The 17371-nt window shown below is 49.3% G+C and overlaps 1 protein-coding gene across 5 annotated transcripts in view; it reads left to right on the top strand.

Moving 5' to 3' along the window:
* LOC119450612 (uncharacterized) overlaps window positions 1–17371 on the top strand; it is a 107964-nt gene that overhangs the window by 80207 nt on the left and 10386 nt on the right. The gene's annotated exons all lie outside the window — the stretch shown is intronic.

The raw sequence follows: 17371 nt of genomic DNA on the forward strand, positions 1-17371 counted from the left end.
AGTGCCAAGTTGGACTCAGCTAGTGCAAGACAGGGGTAATTGGAGATCGCACAGAGGCCTTTGTTGTAACGGATGCCGAGACGTACTTGAGAAACTTCTTTATTCCAACGGCTGCGTACTGGCAGCCTCCCAGCAACCAAAGTCCCCGCATCACATCGTAACACGGGATTATATAGCCAACGAGCAGTCTTGCGCATGCGCAGAACAAACACTCGTGAAATCCACCAATCACAATCGCGTCGCCTTCTTGGACATGTGCGCGTTCGAGGCAACGCTGCCGCACGTTCGATGCAACGCCACAGGCGTCCGATGCAACACTCCTTCCCTCTTATTTTACGAATGGGTATATCCCCACTGGTCTGGAGGCCGGCGCTCTCGGCAGCTTCTTCTGGCGGTGATCGGTGGGGAACGGTCACGGCTGCGTGGTAGTTGTGCTTGTTGCTGTAGCAGCGGGGCAGCCGGTAGTTCCGCTGAACGGGGCTCAAGCATCTCTGCAGCATGCGGCAAGTCAGTTTCACGAGGCCCAGATTTCACGTCTGTGCTCAGAAAAGACTTTCGCAAATGATCGGTGTGCACGTAGCGCACACGGCTTCCGACAAGGACCGAATACGTGCATGGTGATTTCCCACGCGTCACTTTTCCTGGCAGCCACTTAAAGGGCAACTCCGGCGATTTTTCGATGTCAACGGGTGTCGATGAAATTCGCTGGGTCTATTCCTCTGAATACCTCCGTCATGTCCCAAAAAAGCAGGCTTGAGAGTTGCACAGTTTTTTTACAAATGAATTTAATCTATTGACTCGAGCACCCTACCTTACCCCCTCCTCAGTTATAGGCCACATTGTGTATGACGTCAGGAATGGACCACGCAGAGCATGCCGGGATCATGCAGACGACAGCGACGAGAGCGTGCAGGAGTCGACGATCGTGAGCTAGTTAGTGCTTGGCGTGAGATGTTGCTGTCGCGAGAAGTTGCATTCCCTGTGGACGGGCAAGTGATGCGGGGTGGCAAGCGGTGTTGCGTTGTTCGCTGCACTAACTTCAGCCCTCGCCTTCCGCAAACACAGTTTGAGCCGATGCCGATCGCGTTCAGCCGAGGTTAAGCCTATCACAGTGGCCGAGTTCGTGCGTCTGCTGCTGGCGGATCAGACCCACTGACATGAAGCTAATTAAGCTATTAGGATGAGGAAAGCTGCTTCTGTAGTTCAAATTTGACCATACGGATTTGAAATAAACCATTCCTCTCAAAAAGCTAAAGCGACAACACGTCGCGCAATCAACATCCGTATACGTTGCCGTTCTCGAATGCGGCCAGTCGCACTCGCCGGCGCTTCCCTAAATGAAATGTGACTACGCAAATCCATGGGTGTATTATTACCTATTGTTATGCTGACTCATTATTTAGCTTACGAAGTGCACTGTTTGCCCCGTATCCCAAATGGGCAGCAAGCGGAGGCCCCTTCGATACAGCATGCGTAAACAACCGTCTCGTTCAGCTGCCAACGATGTCATACTTCATAACATCGGCGTTTCCGCGAGAAAACTATACATTCTCTAAATGAACGATCATACGCGCAATGTCCCAATCTATGTCTACTTTACGGAACACTAATTGTGTGCATGAAGAGAATACGATCGAAGAATGATAAGCAGGCTGTACAACGCTTCCCTACTACGGTCTCCCGCTCGCTGTTTCCGAAGGTGTGTGGTCGCACGTATCAGCTCGACCCAGAGTGATGTAACGGTGCCTACATGCACAAAATCTACGTGTTTTGATATGTTCTGACATTAACTGATGTCACCGATGAGCGGCTATCTCAAGCGAACGACGTACGAGTGGTCGCTGTACCCAACGTTTATAGATACTTTGAAAAATGTGGTTGATCCCTCTTATATAGGAATCGGTATAGAACACGAAAGTGAAACGTGTCTTCACAGAAGTAGTGTAATGTTTATTGCACATTGATATATAATGTCTATTGGTGTTTTGTGGCTAAAGCGCCCTTAGGCGTTGATGCACCCACGCTGACGCCTGGTGGCACGTCTCCTCCATCACGACTACCAACGTCGATGACCATGAGCAACCGTCGTGCATATGGAAGCTGCACTACGCTGCACACGCTAGCACAACGCGAAAGACGAAGCACGTAACTGACACACTAATACAACGCGCAAGACAAAGCACGTAACTGAATCGTCACCGAGTCAAATCAGCGCGTACAGCGCGTCGTAATTGCAGCCTCCGCGATCAACTTCAGAAACATTTTCAGAGCTAATTGCGGAGGCCACGCTCCGCTGTGCTGAGTACGGTGAACGCCACCTAGGTGGCGTTGGTAGTGCTTCTTGATGCCAGCGTCCCTTCGAATGCTGGCATCGAGGCGTCGTAGTGCTGAGACCACCGAAGCGTTCACTGTACGTCGGTGCGCGTTAGTGTCATAATGCAGTACTTCTCTTTTCTGCTCGTAGGCGGCGGCACCGCCCCGAGCAAGAGCGCGGGTACACGGAGGAGTGTTAGATATATAAGGCGCGTCTGTGTAGCTCTCTACAAATGCGTTTGTGGCGCAATGGGTTAAACGCTCGGCGATCTATCGTCGCGGACCGAGAGGTCGTGGGTTCGATTTCCAAATTTTGCATGTTTGTGGAACTTTTTCTTCTGGTTTCTTTCTTTGTATTATGTTCTATGACGTATTTCCGTGACGGAAATACGTATACTTCACTGACGTATTTCCGTGACGGAAATACGTCAGTGAAGTCTTGGTGGACCCCGGCATAAAACACTTTCGTGTTAAAAAGTATCTATAAACGTTGGCTGTACCTGCCGATGTAAACAAATGCACCGGTCGGTGCTTTGGACTGTTAGCGGCGTTCTTGTGGGATGCAAATGCGGAAAGTCGTGCTCCACATCTTACAGTGAGCATGCGAAGCGGTTCCATGAGAGGGGTAAAACACCTAAAATACCAAGCAGCACGTATATCAGTGGTTAGGGCTACCCTTGGTCTTCATGTCGCAGCGCGATATGTTGCGCATGGGTGCTGGCTCTAGTGGTGGAGAACGGCGATTCGTGGCTATTGAATTCTTCTGAATCATAACTGTCACTGTTTGACAGATACGAATAGGTGGTGCAGCTTACATGCAATGTCACCCGAAGGTCCGGCGCGGTCTCGAATAAGCTGAGCGTCTGCTCTTTGCCGGTTTCGTTCACCCCGCGGGCGAGACCAGCATGCGTTGCGCGCCTTCCCCGCCGGTGATACATTCGTGACGTCACACGCAGAGGTTCGCTCGGCTGCTTGCTCAGGTTTCGGTTTCGTTTTTGCGCTTTTTTGGTTATTTAAAATTATTTTCGAATTGGCGGAACAATTCTCCTATCAGGTGAGTCACAGGAGGGTCTGGGGAACATAAATATTTTATTAGCTCGACATGGTCAAAAAATCGCCTGAGTTGCCCTTTAACTACTTCACCTCGCACTGAGCGCACCAAAACAAAATCACCCATACATAATGACCGGCGACACACCCCGCCGCTTGGCTGCGGACACTTTCACTCTCTCTGCTTTGTCCAGCAGTTCACTACTTCGGCTGAAGCAATGTTAGCCGAGTCCTCAATTTACGTCGCAGAAATAATTCAGCGGGTGTTTTACCCGTGAAAGTATGGGCCGTCGTGCGGTAAGAAAACAAGAAGTTGTCGATTCTGTGCTGCAACGATCGGTTTTTCCCTTTCCCTTCATCTTCTAGTAGCGGCTTAAGACAGACAGACAATGAAGTTTTATTGAGTTCCTGAGGGACTAGCCGGCGGAGACCCGTTGGGGCCCCCGGCTCGCCGCTGGCTGCTCCCATGTCGGAATCGGGAGGCCAAGGTTCTCTGCTTTTTCACGGGCCCTCTGGACGGCCATGGATTGGAGCTTGTGCTCCGAGGTAGAGATGGCCTCGTCCCAGTCCTGTTCGCTGGTGAGCGACGTATCCCATAACGCAGGACACTGCCAGAGCATATGAGCTAGAGTGCTAAACTCCTCCTCACAATCTGGGCACTTTGGTGAATTTTTGTGTTAATCCTGCTTGGGAAACCTCGCCAGGGACATGACCTCGTCTGAAGCACCCTAAGCGTGATCAATTGAGATCTACATAGATTTGGGTGTGGAGGCGGGAAGCACCTGCATTCCTCGTTATAGTGGGAGACGATCTCATGGAAGGTTAGTAAGGGGTCGCTGTGGCCGAGCTTTTCCGTATCAAATGAAGCCCAACCGCCGTTGCGGCGCGTGAATTTTCGCTCACGGCGGTGAGCATTCATTGGGGTTCGGGCGGCCCGGCAGCACGTTGTCGCCCATGTTAGTGGGGAACCACGTGATGTAATGGACGGGGTCAGAATTAGTTCTGGACTTGCTTTTCAGAAGCGCCTCCGCCTGTCTCGCAACCATTCCCGAAGCAAAAGCCCTGACGGCCGCGCGTGTCAGCGTAGATATACGGCCTTTTAAAATCCTGCATCGCCAGCGCAACCGCCACCTGCTCTGCCACGTGGGCCATGACAGCGCCTATCTAGGCCGCAGATAGGAGCTCGCCCTTCTCGCTGACCGCCGTGACCGCGAATTTACCGGAGCGCCCATATTGAGCTGCGTCCACGAAGGTTTCCATGCCTACCGTTGTCTTTAAAATCGTCCTGGCACGAGCTGCTCACTTGCCCGCATTATGCTGTGGGTGAACGTTTCTAGGGAAGGGACCGACGACGTAGGTCGCTCTGGAGTTCTCGTCCGGCTGAACCGCCTCACCGCGTGACTGTAACGCGGCCGCAAGCCCGCCGCCTCCAAGAGGCGCCTACAAGTTTGGCCACACCGTTTGATTGTGGGTGGTACGGTGGCGTGAGCGTGTGTTTTCACCATTCGCTTTCAAGAAGAGTTCCAATTCTGCAGCAACAAACTGAGGGCCGTTATAAGTAACAACCTCAGCTGGAAGCCCATACGACGCAAACAGAGAACGTACAGCTTCCACTGTTTTCACAGCTGTCGTTGAATGCATAATTTTCACTTCAAGCCACTTCGAATATGCATCCACAGCAATCAAGAACACATGCCCTTCTTTAGTTGCAAAATCTAAGTGCACTCTTTCCCATGGGAAATCGCTCACTCGCCAATGACACAAAGGTGCTGGCTGCGTTGAAGGGAGTACAGATTGACAAATTTTACACTGTCGTACCACTTGTTCTACAGCATTATCTATGCCTGGCCACCACACCATTGCGCGTGCAACTGATTTCATTTTTGCGATTCCCAAATGCTGCTCGTGCAACAGAGCTAGAACCTCTGTTTGCAAACTTTCAGGTATTACGACCCTATTGGTCCAAACAATGCAGCGATTGTAAACTGCAAGTTCCCACCGACGAACCCAAAATGGCTGCAGCTCATTTGGAACACTTTTTGGCCAACCGTGCCAGATCATGTTCCGAACGCTTGTTAGGAGCCTGTCACGGTCTGTTGCACGTTCAATATCTTTGGCTGTGACCGGCAGGTCAGTGAGAGTAGAAAAGTAAAAATTTTTTCAGCCAGCTCTTCCGTGTCAGATAACGGCAGGCGTGACAACACGTCGGCATGAGCAATCGCTGCCCCCGGCTTATGGGCGATTATGTATCGATATTCAGCCAAGAAGGTCAACCATCTATGCCCTGTCGCTGTAGCCACAGCGTTTCCCTGCATCTTTGGGTCGAACAGTATTGTCAGGTGTTGGTGGTCTGTTACTACCTTAAAGGTTCTTCCATACAGGTATTTATGGAATTTTTTTACCCCAGAGAAGATACTCAGGGCTTCTTTTTAAATGTGCCGATAGTTGCGCTCTGACGCGGTGAGAGACCTTGAGGCAAACGCTATCGGCCTCTCAGCGCCATTGTCCACGTGCGACAGTACTGCTCCGACGCCATAATCCGACGCATCACATGCGATTTGAATGTCTTTGTGCACATCGCACTACTCAAGAACACTTTCATCGGTAACTAGCGCCTTGCACTTATTGAATGCATCGTCACATTGACGTGACCAGTGCCATTTGGTTTCTTTGCGCAGTAGCTCATTTACTGGTTCCTACACCATTGCCAAATATGGCAGGAATTTGGAATAAAAATTAACCAAGCGCAAAAAAGTTTGCAGTAGTGTCACATTGACCGGCTTGGGTGCGTTCTTTATGGCAAGTACCTTGTCCACAGTACGATGCAGACCATGTCTGTCAATTTGGTGACCCAGATAAGTTACTTCCTGCTGAAAGAACTTGCACTTTCCGGCGTTCACCTTTATACCGTGCTTTCTTAGGCGTATGAGCACTTGCTCTACTCTCTCGCGACACTGCTCGTAGGTCTCGCCAGATATGACGACATCGTCCAAGTAGCAGGCAGTTCTCAGTAAGCCGCTCACGATTTGATCCATTACTGCTTGGAATACGGCCGGCGCACACGCTACGCCATAAGGCAGACGCTGGAACCTGAAAAGGCCCCGGTGCATGTTCACCGTCAGCAATTCTTGTGCTATCTCATCTAATTCAAGCTGTAGATACGCCTTGGATAGGTCAATGACCAAAAAGATGGTTCCGCCTCGTAACGTCATGAAAATGTGCTCTGGTAACGGCAGAGGGTAGTGGTCAACTTCTATTGTCGGATTGACAGTTACACGATAGTCACCGCATAGACGTAGCCCTTTATCTTTCGACGCCACTTGTGAACGATCACAAGTGGCGTCGCCAAAGCACTGCGCCTCACTCTGTATACGATTCCTGCCTTTTCCATGTTTACCAATTCCTGCTCAACCTGCTCACGAAGAGCATATGGCACTGGTCGCGCCTTACAAAAGACTGGCGTAACTCCATCTTTGAGCTTAATACTACCCGCCGGGGTGGGTCAGTCAGCTAAGGCGTTGCGCTGCTGAGCACGAGGTAGTGGGATTGAATCCCAGCCTCGGCGGCCGCATTTCGACGGCGGCGAAATGAAAAACGCCCGTGTGCTTGCGTTGTAGCGCACGTTAAAGAACCCCAGGTGGTCAAAATTAATCCGTAGCCCTCCGCTACGGCGTGCCTCATAATCAGAACTCGTTTTGGCACGTAAAAACCCCAGAAAGAAAGAAGAAGAGCTTAATACTGGCTTTAAAGCCCTTGATAGCACCATAACCAGGTTCAAACACTTCTTTGTACTTTTCAGTTAGCGGTACTGCCTTACTCACAGTCTTCATGCTGATGACTTCATGCCACCTAATTTTAATTTTGTTCAGCCAGTTTCGACCTAGAAATGTTGGCATTCGAGCTCTTTCGGCATCCTTTGCTATGACCAGCGGCCGGGAATAGCATTGATCATAATATCGAGCCTCAACATCTATCACCCCTTTGATCTCGACAGGCGTACCATTGTAAGTAACTAAATTCACATTATCTACTCTGAAGCTAGCTGAGGGGGAAAAAAATTTCACGCACTCAGATTCGGACATAACCGACATAGCAGCACCCGTATCCAACTGCATGTTCACTTTCTTTCCATTTAGTTCTAACATAACTGTAATAGCAGGCGTGCCCGAACTGTTGTCGGTGTGACATAGCGTGAGTAACTCATTTCCTGCGACAGCATAGTCCAGCTGCTTAACTACTTTGGTTTTACACATTTTAGCTAAGTGCCCTTTTTCTGACATTTGTAACACGTACTGTTAATGAATGGGCAACTTACTGGCGCATGGTGTCCCGCACAGTGATAACACGAAGCTTGAGTCCCTTGCGACGCTGTCTTTTCAGCCTTCGCGAATCCGCTGTTCTTGGCGTTCTTGCCAGCACTTGCTTGTAGACGTCGTCCTGCTGCCTGTCTTTGCGAGTGAAGGTCGGAGACGCCCGCAGCGAGAACTTCGCTCCTCGTCGAGACCATTTGCTGAGTGTCTTTCGTCGCGGCTTTCATAGCCACTGCGATGGTGCAGGTGCGTTCCCAGGCCAGTTCAGCGTCTGTCGTGGCTAACAGTCGGCAACGTATAGCATCTGTTTGAAGGCCAGCGATTAGTCGGTCCTGCAGAGCTTCCTCTAGAAACGCGCCGAACGCGTACGTCGCTGCCAATTTCTTGAGGCCCACGATAAAGTCCGACACGCTTTCATGCTTCTTTTGTTTTCGTTGATGGAAGCGATACCTTTCCGTCACCACGGTTCGCTTGGGAGTGTAGTGCTTTTTCAGGGCACCAACGGCGTCCTCGAATGCCACTTTTGTGGGTGTTTTTGGAAGAAGCAAGCTCCTGAGCATCCCGTAAGCCTTGTCGTCATTGGTAGTTAAGAAGACCTGCAGTTTCTTTTCTCCTGCAATGTCGTTGGCGGCAATGGAGCCCTCCAAGCGCTCGAGGTAGTCTTCGAAGTCCCCGGTGTCCCGGTCGAACTCCGGCAGCTTGCCAAGGGTAGCGCCCGACGTAGCCATCTTCGGTGGATCTTGCCGTAGCCCATCCTCGTCGCCAATTTGTTGTGACGGACGCCGAGATGTACAGTCAACCACAAAAGTTTGCGGACCACGCGAGCGCGTGCCAGACTGCCTATCCGCGCCACCTAGCGGTACGCCACCTAGCGGCGACAGGGGCGCTCTCCCGGATATGAGCCCTCTTGGTACTCGCCTGCCTGTTAATTTTTTATTCCCGTGCATGACATTGTTAGTTCGTTGTGTTGACGCAGAGCGCTGTCTGCGATAAGACCGCCACATATCTGGCTTGATAGCAGTATCGGAGCAATCACTGCAACCTTTGTCGACTGGTGTGCCAGTGGGTAGATAAGTTTCACGAAGCGCTGCGACGATTTTTTTACGCGACGTTTACTGGCGCACTTTGGTTGGCAGCATCTTGGTCCAATGAGTGTTGCTGCTTCTGCGTCTTGAGAGAAAGGATAGGGAGGTGTTTCACTGTCATCAAAAATAAAGAAAAAGCGGATGCATAGAAAATTTTCTTTCACACATAGGCGCATCTTCGCATAAGTCGCTGAAAACGTAGTAGACTTGCTTCAGGCCACGTGGTGATTGCCTATTTGGAAAGATGCCGCTGCGTGTTCCACTTGACGAAAGAAGGCACATTGTGCGTTTATTTATAGAGGGAATACCTCAGCGCGAAATCTGCCGCCGAACCAACAGGAGCCGGACTGCCGTGAATAGGATTATTCAAGCTTTCCGCGACGATGACAGATTCACAGATATGGAGCGCAGTGGGCGTCCAAGGGCCACGACTGAGGAAGAGGACCGCCTGATTACGGCCGCCATCGTGGCTGATCCTTTTCAAAGTGCAGAGGATATCCGAGAAGCGCTCTCGCTCACGGTATCGTCTGAGACTGTAAGAAGAAGGCTGAGTGAGCTTGGCCTGCAGTCTTTCGTAGCAGCACCGAAGCCCTGCCTCTCAGACAGCCAGCTACAAGAACGACTCATGTTCGCTACAGCAATGAAAGATTGGACAACAGAGAAATGGGGCGATGTCATCTTTAGCGACGAGTCAACTTTTTCCACGCGCTGGGACCAACGGAAGCGGGTTTGGCGTCCACTAAACTGCAGGTGTGTTTACAGTGTATTGGCAGTTAATTCACGAAGCTAATTCTGCATCACAACATGTTTCACGTAAAATGAGCTTTTGGACATTACGAGATTTTTCTGTAGTGGTATTATGTTGAAAACATTAATGATTGTTTCATAGTACTACTTACTCTGAAGCTAATTAAAAGCTGCCAGTGGGTCTTTCAGTACTATCTAATGATGTTTGCACGTTTTCTATTGCAACTCTATAACAGCATTATAAAGTTCATACGCAAGAGGAATCACAACATTTTTAGACGCACCGCTGGAACCCAATTGTATGCTATTTCTTGCAGATATCGGCCTAATTACACACAGAGTGTTCTATCCAGTGGACGGTGTTCCGTGAGCGTGTGGGGAGCAATCAGCAAAGATGGCCTTGGTCCCCTTGTGCGTCTGGAAGGGCCCTTCACTGCGTCACGGTACTGCGACGTCATCACTAGACACCTCGTTCCGTATGCGCTGGACGGTCCCTTCAGCGACGGCTGCTATTTTTTTCAACACGACCGCAGCCCGATCCATAAAGCACGTATCGTCCAGTCATTGCTAGAAGAACATGCTGTTTGCCAGCTTGAGTGGCCTCCATGTGGCGCCGACTTGAATCCCATAGAAAATGTCTGAGGCATGTTGAAGAAACGGCTGTCCACACCAGCCAACCGCGGCCGCACGGCCGATACGCTGTGGCAAGCGATCGCACAAGAATGGGAAAGCCTGCGCGGTCGACCGGAGATTACTGAATCTTTGTACGAGTCGATGCCCACACGCATCAATAAGGTGCTAGAAAACGGCGGACATTTCACTTCCTACTAGATCATTGAGAGACCTATGTTTCATGACACTTCTGTAAATGTCTTGTGAATAAATTCATCCCCTTCAGACACGAATTATGATGCACTGTCTGCAAATGCGTCAAATGCGCATGGCATCATTTCAAGACGCTCACTATTACATTCCAAGAAAGAAGACGAAGCAATGTGCTGTTTTGTGCGAGTTTCAGTAAAAAATTAATTAGCGTATAACTCATTATCTAATTATTCTGAAATCCGTCAGCTTCAATGCTTGCATAAAAAGAATCAACTATTAGGCCCGAAACGCATGCACACTTGCTTTTTCGGTTGTATTCGTGTCGACCGGAGAAAAAAAATACTCTTGACGTTGGTCTTGGAACGCGGCACGTCGAACGATTGTCTAACATGGTAGTGTCTCCAGCAAAGTGATCATCTGCAGCAATACGCAGGACAATGAAGTTAACTGACCGCTAGTTGTCCCATCAGGAAGCGGACACGAATGTGCACACTGAGTTTTAGGTCATTTGAAGAAACACGTGGCGTGGGACGCGCCTCCGAAGTTCGAGTCCCCAAACGAGGATGCCGTGTCGCAAAGGGTTATAAAAAGAGTCATCGCACCCGATTATTTATTATTTTTCTAAATGTAACCACTATAGCAGCGCGGTGGTTCGGGCTTTGCGCAGCAAAACCTGGGCGCAGGCGATCAAATCCCGGCCGCTACTGTCACTTAGCGATGGGGGAGGAACGGAAAAATTCTGCCTACTGACTAAGCATCTGTGTCCCATGGCTGCCTCACCGCTCACTCACGCACTCACGAAAAAAAAAAACAGCGTGGCTACGCGAAAATAGAACTGATAACAGCCGAAGAATACGCTGTCTGATTACTTGTACTGATATTCTGCTCTCAAAATATAAGCAAGTAGCCCTGGCTAACAAAGAGCGCGTCACGTTGAAAGAGATAGGTAGAAAATATTTGCGCACAGTGCGAAAATAGACAGGCCATAGATTTAAGGAGGGATGCGTCTTCAACGTAGCGCTGCTGTCGATCGCTGGTGACGTAGCGGAAGTGTCGCGAAGAGGCTCTTGGCCACGCGCTCGCGTGGTCCGCAAACTTTTGTGGTTGACTGTACTTGAGAAACGTCTTTATTCCAACGGCTACGTACTGGCAGCGTCCCAGCAACCGAGACCCCGCATCACATGATAACGTGGGATTATATAGCCTACAAACAGTCTTGCGCATGCGCAGAACAAACACTCGTGAAGTCCACCAATCACAATCGCGGAGCCGTCTTGGACGTGTGCGCGTTCGATGCAACGCTGCTGCACGTTCGATGCAAGGCCGCAGCGCGTCTCATGCAACAGCCTTCGTCCTGCAGTAGACATAAATATAGACTGATGATGATGATGATGTTGATGAGGATGATGACACTTTAATGACACGGGTATCACGCGATCGGCAACGGTTTTCGTGATGCCGACACGGTTCTACTTACCAGCGGCCACCATTCCTTCACGTGCAGAAGTTGACTTTTTCTTGTTAAATGGTTCATATGGTGGTGCGAATCTTCAGAGGTTTTCCAGTTCGCATACAAAGCAAGGGGACCAATAAGCTTCTTAAGGCGCAAAAAAAAAAGAAAGAGCGGACACGAGCGATGAAAGAGAGCACTGTAGAAAGCTAGGCTCGGCAGGTCGGCAGGACATTAGTTGGCCGCGTTAAATGCCTTGCACATGCGCAGAACAAACACTCGTGAAGTCCACCAATCACAACCACGGCGCTTTGTTGCATATGTGCGTGTTGACGGTGATACTGTCTTGAGTTTGGATGTAGGCTCACAACAACGGCACGATAACAGCGAATTCACGATGATGCAACAGAAAGCTGGGACTGATGCACGGACTAACAGCACAGACACAGTTTTAAACTGTTCACAACTGTTACAGTTGCTCTTAGGACGTGAAATTAAAAGCGATTACAAAGGAGCTTCTGTTGACTGTGAAACCACTGGCAGGGGAACAGAGGACAAATTTAGTAGCGTTGTTGGAGCTAAGAGACCATACACAAAAAAAAAAAAAAAAACCGATGAACCATCTTGTGCTGTAGATGATGAAAAAATTAGTAATGTTAGTCGGACAATATATTCCCGTGGTGGCTTTCATTTTATTGCTATATTAGTTGTACGGACACTCAAGACACACTCGTTACGGCAAATGTGCGGCCCACGCAGGGAGGTTAAGAATTCCACAGGGACGTGAGTGACAGGCAGTGCACTTGCAGGGCCGCTGGATAAGAAAAGGGTTTTTTTGTCGTTTTTTTTAATCCAGCGGCCGTGGCACTTGGCTGCAAACAGGACGAAGCCAAGGAGATGCTCCGTCACACTGCTCTCATTCGGCTCTGAAACGAAGTCAGTGCAGTGTTCTCCCCGTGGTTGCTGGCGTGGGTGTTGTGCACCCGCACCACTAGCGTTCGAGATTAGCAGGTGTCTTCATACCACTCCATACCGCATTCATTGAAACTGCTTACTGCTGAAATTACGACAAGTAACACTTGCGCTGCGATAGTTCAGCCACGGCCGCTGGATGAACACCTTTTTTTATCCAGCGGCCGTGCTTCAGCTATACGGCGGGAATATTGAAGCAGAAGCTTCATTACGCTACCTCAGGCAGCCGTCGGCCACTCAACAGTTTTCACCTTGAGAGCTAGAGGTCAAACCACAAGAGAGCATTAAGGCGCGTTTCTGGTCCGACGTTATCGGTGTGTGTGTGAGTGTGTGTGTGTGTGCGTGCGTCCATGCTAGTATGTGTGCGTGTGTGCGTGCGTGCAGGCGAGCGTCATCAGACGCCGGGCGCGTCGGAGCGCATTGGCCACGCGTCTGGTTACGTTGGCGGCGCCAGTACGTCGTACCATCAGTCGAATTATAGCCGCTGTTGTTATCGCCAACGTGACATAACGTGTGCGCGCGTTCACGCTACGTCGGACTATATTTAGGCCTTTACGCAGCCCTGAAAGCAGACATTGCCGCCATTGCCCGAGTAGAGTTGGGCCCGGCTGCGAGTTGCAACCAAGTCTCACTACTCTACTGATCACCGCAGTGTCGTCATAGGCATAAAAAATGATGAATCATTGCGAACATGTCTGTATATTATTGCGAAACCACACCTCGACCACAGCTCGACAATGGGCCTAGCCAGGGCAGTGAAGCTTTTGCTATCAACCAGGGTTAACCAAAGCTAAAGCAGACCAATTTTTTGCCAAGTGCATGGATTTCACTGATCGTAGAGCTTGCGCCATCAGACGTTATTACGGCTTCGTTTACTACGTGTTATCTTCCTCTTGAATAGGAAAAAAATTTTTCCTTTATTGGCCTAAATATCGAAGGAATTCGACTTTTATAAACGCAAAATGCACTAAGATTGCATGCACGTGCGCAATTGCGAATTGCTGGAATATCGATTCAGTATTTGCTTCAACTTGGCCAATATGCCTCGTCGCAAATTCATTCGAAGTCATAAGTTCAAGCGTACTTGTTCACTTCCAATCATAATACCTTGCCGGCTAATCCGCGATGCTTGCCCCTCCCATAGACACAAACCCCAGACTTCTCATCAGTAATTTTTCCTGGAAAATGTGCAATGAGCGGAACAGACTGCAAATGTGAATCTAAAACTCTAATCCTTTCATTAGATGTTGACGAATGCGGATGGCTTTGCGTCTGACTTGTCTCGTGCTGTGCGAGTTGCGCGGCGCTTGAAACACCGCTAGTAGTTTTCAAGCCATAGTTGCAAGACGGCTGGTAGTTAACAGGGGGTGCTCTTATCGGGGTGTGCAGCATCTTATCGGCCAAACAACACGTACGCGTGCGTGGGCACGAGCTTTCGCGCGCCTCGCACGCGTACGTGTAGTTTGGCCTTTAGAACGACGTCCAAGGAGCTGCAGCGGAAAGCTAAACCTTGCCATTTATTTGATTGTTTTTCTTTCCTTCAATAAAAACTTGGCATTTCCTTATAGAACTAATTAAGACAAGAAGGATAGCATTCCTGACGATTTTCTTGCTTTTTCCTTGTGCTAGGCGTCTTTACACAATTAGAAATAGCGCGAAGAGTTGCCGAGTGTCTCCATTGCGAATCATGTGCAATAAGCAAGTTTGAAATTTTGGTGGAGACACAGGAAAGGCATGATCAACGCTTCGTGCGACATTGGACCTTGCCTGTAGCTTTCGCGTAATATCTCGTTGACATCGTCTTCGGCATAATAGGGTTTATTAAGGCGAAAGCATTAGGTGTCTATGTTGGGGGTGCCCTTGGCGCGGTCTTGGCGAAACTGCGCCGTGACGAGAAGTGGCCGACGCGGCAAAAAATTCTCGGATTGATGCCACATTTCTCAGGGAGGTTCCTGTCATGTATGCGATAGCGCCACGTGTTCTTGATAAGAGCGGCCAGCTAAGCTGCCCAGTAATCATGTGACCCGACTGCGATAACTATAAAGCTGGCATGTCTCGGCTGCCTCCCCGCTCACTGTTCACTTCCTTTTGTACCGTCGTACTTGCGGCACTATGTAGCAATAAAGTGCTTGCTACTGTTCTACGTTTGTCTCCGGGCTTTGGACGTAACAGTTCCTGTAAGCAAAGTAAATTAGTTGCTTTGAAAAGAAAGGTCACCATAGTGTCACATGTGTAATTCCCATTGCGGCTCGTTATGCCTTGCAAGAAGTGTAACCCCGATTGTATAACCTTATGCATTACCAAAATGCCTTAGAAAGGAGTTTCACTCCGATTGTATAATTTCATGTATTACCAAATGTGCAGCAGGCTTTCGCCTTATTATGTTACAAGAGTGTAACACCTGCCGAACTTGTTTAACAGCGAAGCTGTTTAAGCCAGCCCTAATTTGTGGTTCGCATCAAGAAACTGCCGTGCCGTAGACATGGCAACCAGGCGACGCTACACAGACACGACTCCACCGAGCTCCCGCCAGGTGCGCGCTACTGCGCATGCGCCGTGACGTCATCCCGGCGCGTCCTCGCTTGCCGCCCGAGAGAAATAAATAGATAAATAAAAGCAAAATGAATGTTCTTGGCAAGGCAGAACTCAAACCCGGGGACCCACAGTTCGAAGGCGAGGGTCATAACCACTGCGCTATAGACCCACGCGTGCAGACCGTGCATTTATGGGAACCATATGGTTGCATTGTACTGACGATTGCAACACAAGTTCCTTTGGGAGAGAGAAAGAGAAAGTTAGAGCAAGAGAGAGAAAGAAAAAGAAGGAGAGAGAGAGAGAGAGAAAGAAAGGAGAGACAGAGAAAAAGAAAAGGATAGAAGGAGAGACCCGCCGGGGTAGCTCAGTCACCTAAGGCGTTGCGCTGCTGAGCTCGAGATCGCGGGATCGAATCCCTGGCCGCGGCGGCCGCATTTCGATGGAGGCGAAATGCAAAAACGCCCGTGTGCTTGCGTTGTAGTGCACGTTAAAGAACCCCAGGTGGTCAAAATTAATCCGGAGCCCTCCACTACGGCGTGCCTCATAATCAGAACTGGTTTTGGCACGTAAAACCCCAGAAAGAAGAAGATAGAAGGAGAGAGCGAGAAATAGAGAAAGAAAGAGAGAAAGACAGTGAGAAAGAAAAAAATTTAAACTTTCTTGGCGAGGAGGGATTTCAACCCGGGTACCGATGGTCTGAAGGAGAGTGTCATACCCACTATACGTTATACAAACACGCTTGCAGAGCTCTTAGCATATCCAAGATCAACTCAGGCGCAGCCAAGGCCAAACCTAGCTACTACCAAGTTCAACCTAGCTACACGAGTATAGGCCTAGCTACTGTATCGGCATCTAAGTGCCGAAGTGAAACGCCGGGACAGCAATAGAAGAGTGAACAACGTTGTTTATTGAATGCGGTTAATATACTACTGCAGGGAGAGGGAAAAGGGGGTGTGTTCGTTGATAAAGACATGGGTGTTGGTTTGGCTTCCATCAATAATAACTTGTGCGCATGCAGAAGCGCGCACACGTGCGGATACGATACAGGTACAACCAAGTTTAAACCTAGACATAGCCAAGTTCAACCTAGCTACAACCAAAAAACGCAATCAAACGGCCAGCTTCGCTGTGTCTTGAACTTTGCGCGGCGTACTGCAAGCTTTCACCTTTTTTTTTTTTGACCTGGCCCAACGTGTGCTGCAGGTCAGATTTATGTCTACCTATATGTCATGATGTCGTTCAAGATAATGGCTCTTGTGGTGGGCTGGTATTATGAACTCTTCATGAACGTCGTTTTCAGCCCATTAGCAATAGCAGCTTAAGACGAGCAACAACAATCAACAACTAGTCTACGCGTATTTAAATCTTTGTGCGCTTTACCCCTAGACCTCATCTTTCTAATGTATAAAATCATTGTCATTTCTTTCTTGGTTGTATTCTTCGTCGCTTTGCCTGATATGTCTCCATTATAAACGGTGCTTTCACAGTTGGTAGAGGTAACTGTCGCTTCCCATATCCTTCGCCTATTTCTGCCTGGAGCTTCGTTCTATGGTCACGCTTCCCCCCACCGCTGACATTTGCCAAGACGACAGGACCCGTGAGGCACTGCTGTTGTCTCTTCATTTTCTTGCAACATTCGTAGGGACAGTTAGGACAGTTAGAAGTCTTCACAGGCTTATACAAGTATGGAGACAATGGGAGGACGGGCTGGACAACTATACTATGGCGTTAATACTTTTGTAGCGAAGAATACGAACGCCATAGCGGGTCACGCTCTCCAGCCCTTTCTAGTGGGTCGATCCCTCCTGCGCTTTCCTCGAGAAACGCCGCTCGTGCTGAGAGCTCGGACCGTCAAAGAACGGGCGGCCCAAACGGCTGGTGTCTAATAAAGGCCTTTACACTTTTAATCAATAGGAGAACCCACAAAAGATACTCAATGTGCCCTTCTGCCTCTATGATATAATTAAATCTTGGTTGGCGAACTTTAAATATCACCTTCCAGGCAAGATGGCCTTCACCCAGAAGCTGCATGATATGTAATGCTCACCCGCGCTTTGTACAAAGTTTAATATAGACATTTGTCG

This window comes from Dermacentor silvarum, chromosome 4 (assembly GCF_013339745.2).
Source record: "Dermacentor silvarum isolate Dsil-2018 chromosome 4, BIME_Dsil_1.4, whole genome shotgun sequence".
Classification (NCBI taxonomy): domain Eukaryota; kingdom Metazoa; phylum Arthropoda; class Arachnida; order Ixodida; family Ixodidae; genus Dermacentor; species Dermacentor silvarum.